General features: G+C 38.1%; 1 non-coding gene across 1 annotated transcript; it reads left to right on the top strand.

Annotated features, from left to right (window-relative positions):
• Window positions 1-5,475: 5,475 nt before the first annotated feature.
• LOC117196412 (U6 spliceosomal RNA) lies at window positions 5,476-5,582 on the top strand. The gene has a single exon (XR_004476580.1). It is a non-coding gene; the product is annotated as a U6 spliceosomal RNA (small nuclear RNA).
• Window positions 5,583-9,232: the final 3,650 nt, after the last annotated feature.

Raw genomic sequence — 9,232 nt, 5'->3', positions numbered from 1 at the left:
AGTTCCTGGGTACAAGGCAAGGGGTTACAAAATAAAAGCCTTTTTTAATTTCAGCTTCTCCTTACAGCTTATTATTTTACTGTAAATGCCAAAGGGTGACTTTTAAACCAAGCTGTTTAAGATTTAAATTGGGTAAATTAAAATTTTTATGCATGTCACTTAGGTAGTACTAGAAAATACTTCGAAGTCTAACAACAAAGGAAAGAATGAATACATTGTCATATAGCATATTCTGCAAATATATAGTTTATAAAGAATGACAACACGTGGTAAAATGTTTATGCTATATCAAGTGAAAAAGAGCACACATTTACTTATAATACCAATTCTTATATATATGCACATTTGCAGAGGAAAAAAAAACTCAAGAAAATAATGACTGTTAACCTCATATTGGTATATTACTGGATGGTGATATAATGAGTTTTAAATTCTTTTTCTATGTTTTTCTATATTTTCCAGTTTTCTATAAAATTCCTTTTATGACAGAAAAGCAAAACCAAAAAGTCACCTTTAAGAGCGGTATACTTCTTGTTATAAATCAAATTCTTACTCAGCAACAGTACGAAAAACCAAATTGATCATTTTGTATTATCTAGGTTTTCTGAGGAAGAACAATGGTGCCTGGTGAACTAGTGCTATAACAGCTTGCTTAGTAATGCTCCTCTTTCCCCAAGTGCTTTTAAAATTTGTTCAAAATACCCACTTTGCTTATTTGGGTATGGGGAAGAATAAGGATGGCAAGGCAACAACCATTTTTCATGCTACTGCAAACGTCTTTCATTCCAAATCCCCTCACCAGTTCCATTCCTCCAGTGATTCCAGCAATGCGGCCTCCCTCAGCCAGGGCACTGAGGCATAGAGACCCTGGTCGACAGGCCAAGCCATCTGCGTTGAGTCTCAGTGCAGGGCAGACAAGAACATAAACTCGACTTAGTTTTCTGCCACTGAATGCAAGGGACCTATATGGCTGCCTGAGTATAGAAGACACTAGCTGGCCTTCTCTACCTAACTTCCCAGAACCTCCAACCAGAGAAAAATGAATATACTGACATTGTCATCTTGGAGAATGCCATGTAGAGTTCAGCTGTTGGGAACAATTTAGTCACAAAGCCTGTACTAAAATTTCTGTGGAGAAGAATTGGCTGTCTCACCAAGGCCCACCTCTGGACCCCATTATGATGAATTCAAATTTGTTGAGAATCCAGCAGGCTTTTCTTAATAGGTTTCTGCTTGGTTGGTTGGTTGGTTGGTTGGTTTTATTCAGTGGGGGGTCGTGCTGTCACTTTGTGGCTATCGCTGTTCAGTTTTAAAACATAAAGTACTTTCTTTATCCATACAGAAGACCAGTTGGCCTACAAGGCCATGCCCTAGAGTGGTGCTGTCCAATATGCAAGCCACTACCCACATGGCACTATGGAGCATTTGAAATGTAGCTAGACCAAACTGAGATGTGCTGTAAGTGTAAAATTCACATCAAATTTTGAAGACCTAGTACAAAAGAAAAAATAATATAAAATAGCTCGTTAATCATTTTAATAGTGATTGCATGCTGAAATGATAATATTTTGGATATATTGGGTTAAATAAAATGCATTGTTAAAATTAATTTTACCTGTTTCTTTTTAGTTTTTTAGTGTGGCTGCTAGAAAATTTTAAATTACATATGCCATGAACATTTTATTTCTGTTGGATAGTGCTGGTTTAAAAAAGGAAGATGTGGCACATATATACAATGGAAAATTACTCAGCCATTAAAAAGAATGAAATAATGCCATTTGCAGTAATGGACCTAGAGATTGTCATACTGAATGAAGTAACTCAGACAGAGAAAGAGAAATATCATATGATATCCCTTATAAGCGGAATCTAAAAAGAAATGATACAAATGAACTTACTTACAAAACAGAAACATACAGACTTAGAGAAGGAACTTATGGTTACCGGGGGGAGGGTGGGGGGAAGGAATAGTGAGGGGATTTGGGATTGACATATACACACTGCTATATTTAAAATGGATAACCAATAAGGACCTACTGTATAGCACAGGGAACTCTGCTCAATATTATGTAACAACCTAAATGGGAAAAGAATTTGCAAAAGAATAGATGTATATGTATAACTGAATTACTTTGCTGTACACCTGAAAATATCACAACATTGTTCATCAACTATACTCCAATATAAAATAAAAAGTTAAAAAATAATAAATTTTAGGGGGCTTCCCTGGTGGCACAGTGGTTGGGAATCTGCCTGCTAATGCAGGGGACACGGGTTCAAGCCCTGGTCTGGGAGGATCCCACATGCCACGGAGCAACTAGGCCCATGAGCCACAACTACTGAGCCTGCGCATCTGTAGCCTGTGCTCCGCAACAGGAGAGGCTGCGATAGTGAGAGGCCCGCGCACCACGATGAAAAGTGGCCCCCGCTTGCCACAACTAGAGAAAGCCCTCGCACAGAAACGAAGACCCAACACAGCAAAAATAAATAAATAAATAAAACTCCTACCCCCAACATCTAAAAATAATAATAATAAAATTTTAAAAAATGGTTAGTGTTCATTAAATAAGTACCTGTGAATACCCACTCTGGAGCATCTTACATAGAAATGTCCATGTGAGAAAGAGGTTTATCCTAAATGGAGTGCTGTATGTCAGCACGTCTGCCCTTATGTTTTTCAGTCTGGGGTTCCTATGTGACCCCACTTTTCATCTTCTCTCTCCACGAAGATTTAATACATACAGCATGTCTCCGCCTCCAGCTGTCCCCAGGGCTGCCCATTGTTATCCCTGTTCTGCTGCTCTTGCAGGCTCCCTGCTCATGTCTGTTGGAGCAGTCAATCCAGGAAACAAAGTGCCACAAGAGGGACTGTAGGAAAACATTTCTGAGTACTCTAGTGAAGGGGCAAATGCTCTTGGTCCTCCAAAGTATGCTTCTCCCAGCTGGTACCCTGGTGACTTTTCAAAGATTTTTGAGGGAAGAAAAATTGTTAGCCAAAAGACACAAATAGCAAACTTGCTGGTTCTGAGACAAAGAGGCTGCATAGACCCCCTAGAGAATAGAGCCCCTGATCCCACCTGGATGGGTAAAGCCCATGGTTAGGCCACTAAGCCTTCCCCTCTGGCTAAATGGCTAATTATTTCTGATAACAGTGGTCTCTACTAACGCCTCACCTGCCCTACAGCAGAGCAGATCTATCAAGTGAGGAGGGTAGTAATTACTGGTGATACTTGCAAACACTCATTAATTAAGCTCCTGGGTCCTTAGGAGACAGATATGAGATACAAGGGGATCAACACACAACAATGCCGAAAGGAAGCTATAGCCATTTGAAAAGCAAAGTATGGTGACTGTTAATTTATAAAAGTAAAGTCAAACAGTGTTGTGTTAAAAGTAAGACTCTAATACTTTACAGTTACACGTCTTCTGAAGTCTAAGAATTGTTTCTTGCCTTTTTTTCTCTCCCGTTAGCTATTATGACTACAGCTGAGAACTCTGTCTCCAAGAACGTGCTAATACATTTTCTGCCTCTGAATCTCCTTCCAGGCATCAATTTCTTATAGACGAGGGCTGTGTCATCTGCTATATTCCCTATAGCTCCTTGCATAATGGCAGGTACAGGGAATGTACATAATACATACAGATAGTTTGGTTACTTTTGTCTTCTGCTATACTGGTGACCTTCTCTTCATAGATGAATATCTTCAATATTTCACTAGGCCAATGTTTCTTGAGCCAAACAGATCATCAGGTATGGTTAATATAATGAAATTTAAAGGCCTCCTGTAAACACTTCATGAATATTATATGTGCTACAATAAACAGTGAGACTTCTTGTTCTCAGGAAAGACTTCTGATGCTATTGAGGTTTCACTATAGAATTTATTCTATATTCTATAGGCTAAGGAAATATTACAGGGGAGAATGCAGACAATGTGAATTCAACTGTGAAATCACCTGGTTGACTACTCCAAGACTCTCAGAAACACTCTTTTTTCCTTTATGAAAGAAAATTTATAGAGTCATGATAGACAGAATGGTGGAGTGTTTCCTTTTTAAGACACAACTGGGGTTTAATTTTGAAGAGAAAAAAACAGATTTCAAAAGACAGACCCTGTTGGAAAATCACCAATTGGCCAGAGATAAAAATGTCTGTAACGGTTTAATTTTTCTCACTCCAGCTGGGAATTTTGTTGTTTTTTCTTTTTATATTTTCTGAATGTACTCAATACTTCTCCTAAAATAAAATCCCAAATTCTACTCCTGGATAATCTGAAAAAGAGATTCCTTTGATCTTCACAGTTGTTTTGACTTTTAAGAAAAAAAAGACAAGAAAAATTCAAAATAGTAAATCCCATATATATATAGTAAATTCCTTCTTAAACAGTATTCCAAGAATCAGCAGCTAATTTTTTTTAAAAATCTCACAAGAGAAAATTTGTTAGGAATAAAATTTTAAATATAGACATATAAACTCTATATCATATAAAAACGTTTTTTCATAGGGGCATCTTAAGAGGATTTACTCTCAATATGAGTGTGGAGTCCACTAAATCACTGCATACAAGATTCATGCCATCATTTTTTTTTTTTTTGCCTTAACTAACAAATAATCAAAAAGCACTTTATTTGTTGAAGTTTTAAAAATATATTTATCTTTTGAAATGAAAGCCCACACAGGCATGCACACACAAAAATACACAGTTCTGTACATTATCAAAAGAACAGTGGCATACTTATTGCCATGGTCTAATGTTTAATGACTTACATCCCATCTGCATCTTCAAATCCACATGCATTACAAAAATTCTAAGAAACCTCATCATAAAGACTCTATTACTGCATGGTTCCCACTATAAAACAGAACAGCACTTTGTAGTATTAGAGCAGTTTTCACGCAAGAATAGAAATACTCTTATGATTCCTTTGTTTTCTTCCAGATACCCATAGAGGAAGGTCAATGATATATTCATCTTATTGAAACTCTTGTCCAGGAAAACATAAAACCAACAGAAAAGAGTGCTACAGTGAGCAAATTGAGGTGAGGCACTATTTTCTCAAGTTATTAAAACTTTTCCAAATTTTTTGATTGATTGAAAATGTAAAGTTCTAATTCCATCTTAACATTATCATCAGTGAATTATTTCTTATCCCCACCATTCTACCTTCAGCCAAAAGACACTCCTCACCCCAACTATTCTACCTGACCCTACATAGTCATTGAAAATATAAAATATAGAAACCTGGATGCTTCTCTTGTAGGACTGGGAGTATCCTCAGCTTACCCAAAGCTTGAGTGTCTTGGGGCAACTTGAAAGGCATCACACAGCCTAAATGCCTGGGCCACAAAAGGGTCCCCAAATGAGAGTAAGGACAAGATGTTACTCCAACCAAATACCCTGATAAGTGTTTGTCCTTAACATATGGAGCATTTTTGAAAAGAAAACAAGAGGAGAGAAGAGAAGAGGAGAGGGAGTGCTCTCTTCGGCAGCACATATACTAAAATTGGAACAATACAGAGAAGATTAGCATGGCCCCTGTGCAAGGATGACACGCAAATTCGTGAAGTGTTCCATATTTTTGAGGTATCACCTCACACCAGTTAGAATGGGCATCATCAGAAAATCTACAAACAGCAAATGCTGGAGAAGGTGTGGAGAAAAGGGAACACTCTTGCACTGTTTGTGGGAAATGTAAATTGATACAGCCACTATGGAGAACAGTATGGAGGTTCCTTAAAAAACTAAAAATTACCATATGATCCAGCAATCCCACTACTGGGCATATACCCAGAGAAAACCATAACTCAAAAAGACACATGCACCCCAATGTTCATTGCAGCACTATTTACAATAGCCAGGTCATGGAAGCAACCTAAATGCCCATCGACAGATGAATGGATAAAGAAGTTGTATACATATATACATATATACATATGTATATGTATATACATATGTGTATGTGTACATATATGTATACATATGTATATGTATACACATATGTATACATATATACAATGGAATATTACTTGGCCATAAAAAGGAACGAAATTGGGTCATTTGTAGAGACGTGGATGGATCTAGAGACTGTCATACAGAGCGAAGTAAGTCAGAAAGAGAAAAACAAAGATCGTATATTAATGCATGTATGCGGAACCTACAAAAATGGTACAGATGAACCGGTTTGCAGGACAGAAATTGAGACACAGATGTAGAGAACAAATGTATGGACACCAAGTGGGGAAAGCCGTAGGGGGGTGGTGGGGGTGGTGTGATGAATTGAGCGATTGGGATTGACATGTATACACTGCTGTGGATAAAATGGATGACTAATAAGAACCTGCTGTATAAAAAAATAAATAAAATTATAGAGAAAAAATAAAAGAGGAGAGGAAAGTGGAGGGGAGCCAAGAGAAAAGAAGGGAAGAGAGGAGAGGAGAGAATAGGAGAGATAAAGTTATAAAGTGAACCCCTGTCCCGATATGGACACATTTTTAGCAGCCATCCAGCAGAACGGACATATTTTGGTCATTGCTAATCCTTAAAAATATCAGGCTCAACTCCTCTGTGACTTAGAGCAAAGTGTGTATGCCTAGAAACTAATCCTTTTCCACTTTAACTTCTTTTGTGAGCTTACCAAGCAATTATTCCATAATTTACCCAGCAAAATAATTCTATAGCCCACCAAGAAGAGACTAAGAAGGAAACAAATAATGTGTGTGTGTAAAGAAACTACATGTAAAATATACATCCTATCCTTTTTTAAATTTTCTGGGTAAAATTTATGAACAGCTGGTATCTCTGAGGATAAACCATTTTGTGTTTGTAATATAAATATTCATTGATCTGGATGGGTATTTTCGGTGACCATATTAATAAAATACAAAATTTTTAAATCTTTGAGTTACATTTTTTTTCCAGAAAACAAACCCATATATCTCTACATCATTCTTACTGCCATTTCTTCTACCTGCTACAAAATGGTCAGGAAAGGGCACCCAGCCCAGTCTCAAGAAGGATGTTAAAAATGAGGGGGGGCGGGGTGAAATACAGTGTAGGATCTCAAGGTCTGAGGCCAGGGATTCACTGGGCATTAGGACAAAGCATTGTATTTCCAGTGGCCTCAATTTCTTCCTCTCAAAATGATAACTAAAACCCATATATGATTTATTTCATTTGAAGCAAGAATAAACTTAATAAATTGTGGGAGAATATTTGGGGGGATGTGGGACACAGATAGAATAAGAGAGACAAAAACAGCAATGTATATCACAAACATGCTTTCAGGAGGAAGCTGGTGGTCTGCCAGCCACATTTTGAGAAACATTGTCAACAGTGACTATTTTTTTCAGTTTATTCAACCTCTTTACACTTATTTTTTATCATTGCTTCTTTAAAAAAAAGTTTTGTCAATAAAGATGCTCCACACGTGAGAAAATCAAGAAAATGTTCCCAAATCCCTTCTGAAAACTTTAAACAAACATTCCTGATGTTCTCTATGTGGTTACCTCACCCTTGCATTCAACAGAGAAAGGCATCAATAATGCTTCAAGCATTTGCTGGGCAATGGGGTCTTAGAGGTGAAAAGGCAGACTTCCAGGGCCCTATGGTCTAATGGGAAGTGATAATAAGTAAAAAAGTAGTTTAAACACGATGGGATAAATATAATGCATGTAACTGGAGTCACATTCAACTTCCATATTGTAACTGCTTAGCAGAGCCAAAGACAAAGCTGAGCCAGGGCTCCATCTGTTTTGAGATGGTAGAAAATCAAGAAGATATTGCTGTCCTTTCCGAGACCACAATTCCTTTTCCTAGTGGAAACCACGAAAATATAAGCCACTCACACCCTGATTTCTCAGTTCAGGAATTTTAATCCAAAAGCCATAAAATGAGGCAATTGCTATGCGGCCAAGTAAAAGCCTAAAAGAATATCTGAGTGTCTTCTGCCCTAGATCTCAGGAGCACGGTGATCCTTTGTGCGGTTAACTTTTCTCATGTAACAGGTCTTTACCATACCTGCTCTTGGATCTGGTACCTACCAAGATACCTGGGTTCTGTAAGGTAACCCAAGGATAAGTAGAAGAATAAACCCTTTTAATGGAATAACAAGGGGAATTGTTAGCAGAAAACTAACATTAGCAATCCAATTACTTAAATTTTCTATCCTAAGATTATCTTCAAAGAGAATGTTTCCCAGCCCTCCTCTTCATTTAGGACCCAAAGCCCCCACTTCATTCCTGCTCCCACCCCCAGGAAAGCAAAGAATGTCAGACAACACTCCCCTGAAGCTAGACACAAAATTAGACAGAAAAGGTGGGAGGAAAGGAAGAATAAAGAAGCAGAGCACTAACGAGCTGTAAGGCAAGGAAAGAGGCAGAGAGACTATCCGGGAGAGGGGACAAAAGAGTCTTAGTTACCCGTATGGTTGACCACATGACATGTCCCAAGCACTTAAGACTAAGGATAAGTTGAATTTTCTAATTCCCACCACCCTGAAAATTTGGAAGTAAGTAGAATATATCACTTGGATCTGAAATAGTCCATTTGAAATGTTTCTAGATTCCACGTGTGTGTTTGACTAACGGTGGACTCTTTGTTATTAACTATAGTACCTCTTTCTTCCAGAATAAGGAACATCAACTCCAGTGATATCTAATAGTCTTTGGCCAGTTCCTTAATCCAAGGGAATTTTGAAATAACAAACTATCAAACAGAGCTCCTGGGGACATCTGGAGCAAATCCAGTGTTGGACAAGGGCCATCAGGGCCCTGTTGAGCATCACCATGGATCACTAGGCTGTCATTCTTAAACTGACCTATTAAGTTAGCCCTTGGTCTCTAGGTTGCCACCTTAGGAAATTATATTGCTTTGGTTTCACCTAAATTCTAAATAGTCAAGGACTCCCCTTGTGAAAGTTGTGAAAATGCCTATGCTCATGATCAATTTCCATGGGAACCATGATTAAGGCAGGTCAAGTCTAGGTTCTTCTGACTCCTGACTCCATATTCTTTGAAAATATAAACAGGAGGGCAATATCTTCCCTGGTCCTCACTACTGTGAGTGGCGGGGGTAGAAACCTCCATTCTTCTTCCTTTCTCAACTCAATCCTTCCTTTTCTTTGTATCTGGATAGAGGCAAAGACCCAGAGGTAATTCCATCTTCCCACATTTAGTATAGAAACCACCTCTATCCTTGCCCTATGTCCTTCTACTTTTGCCTTCTCCAGTTTT

The sequence above is a fragment of the Orcinus orca genome, chromosome 2, assembly GCF_937001465.1.
Source record: "Orcinus orca chromosome 2, mOrcOrc1.1, whole genome shotgun sequence".
NCBI lineage: Eukaryota > Metazoa > Chordata > Mammalia > Artiodactyla > Delphinidae > Orcinus > Orcinus orca.
The sequence above is the reverse complement of the archived record's forward strand: the minus strand, read 5'-3'. Positions and strand labels throughout refer to the sequence as shown.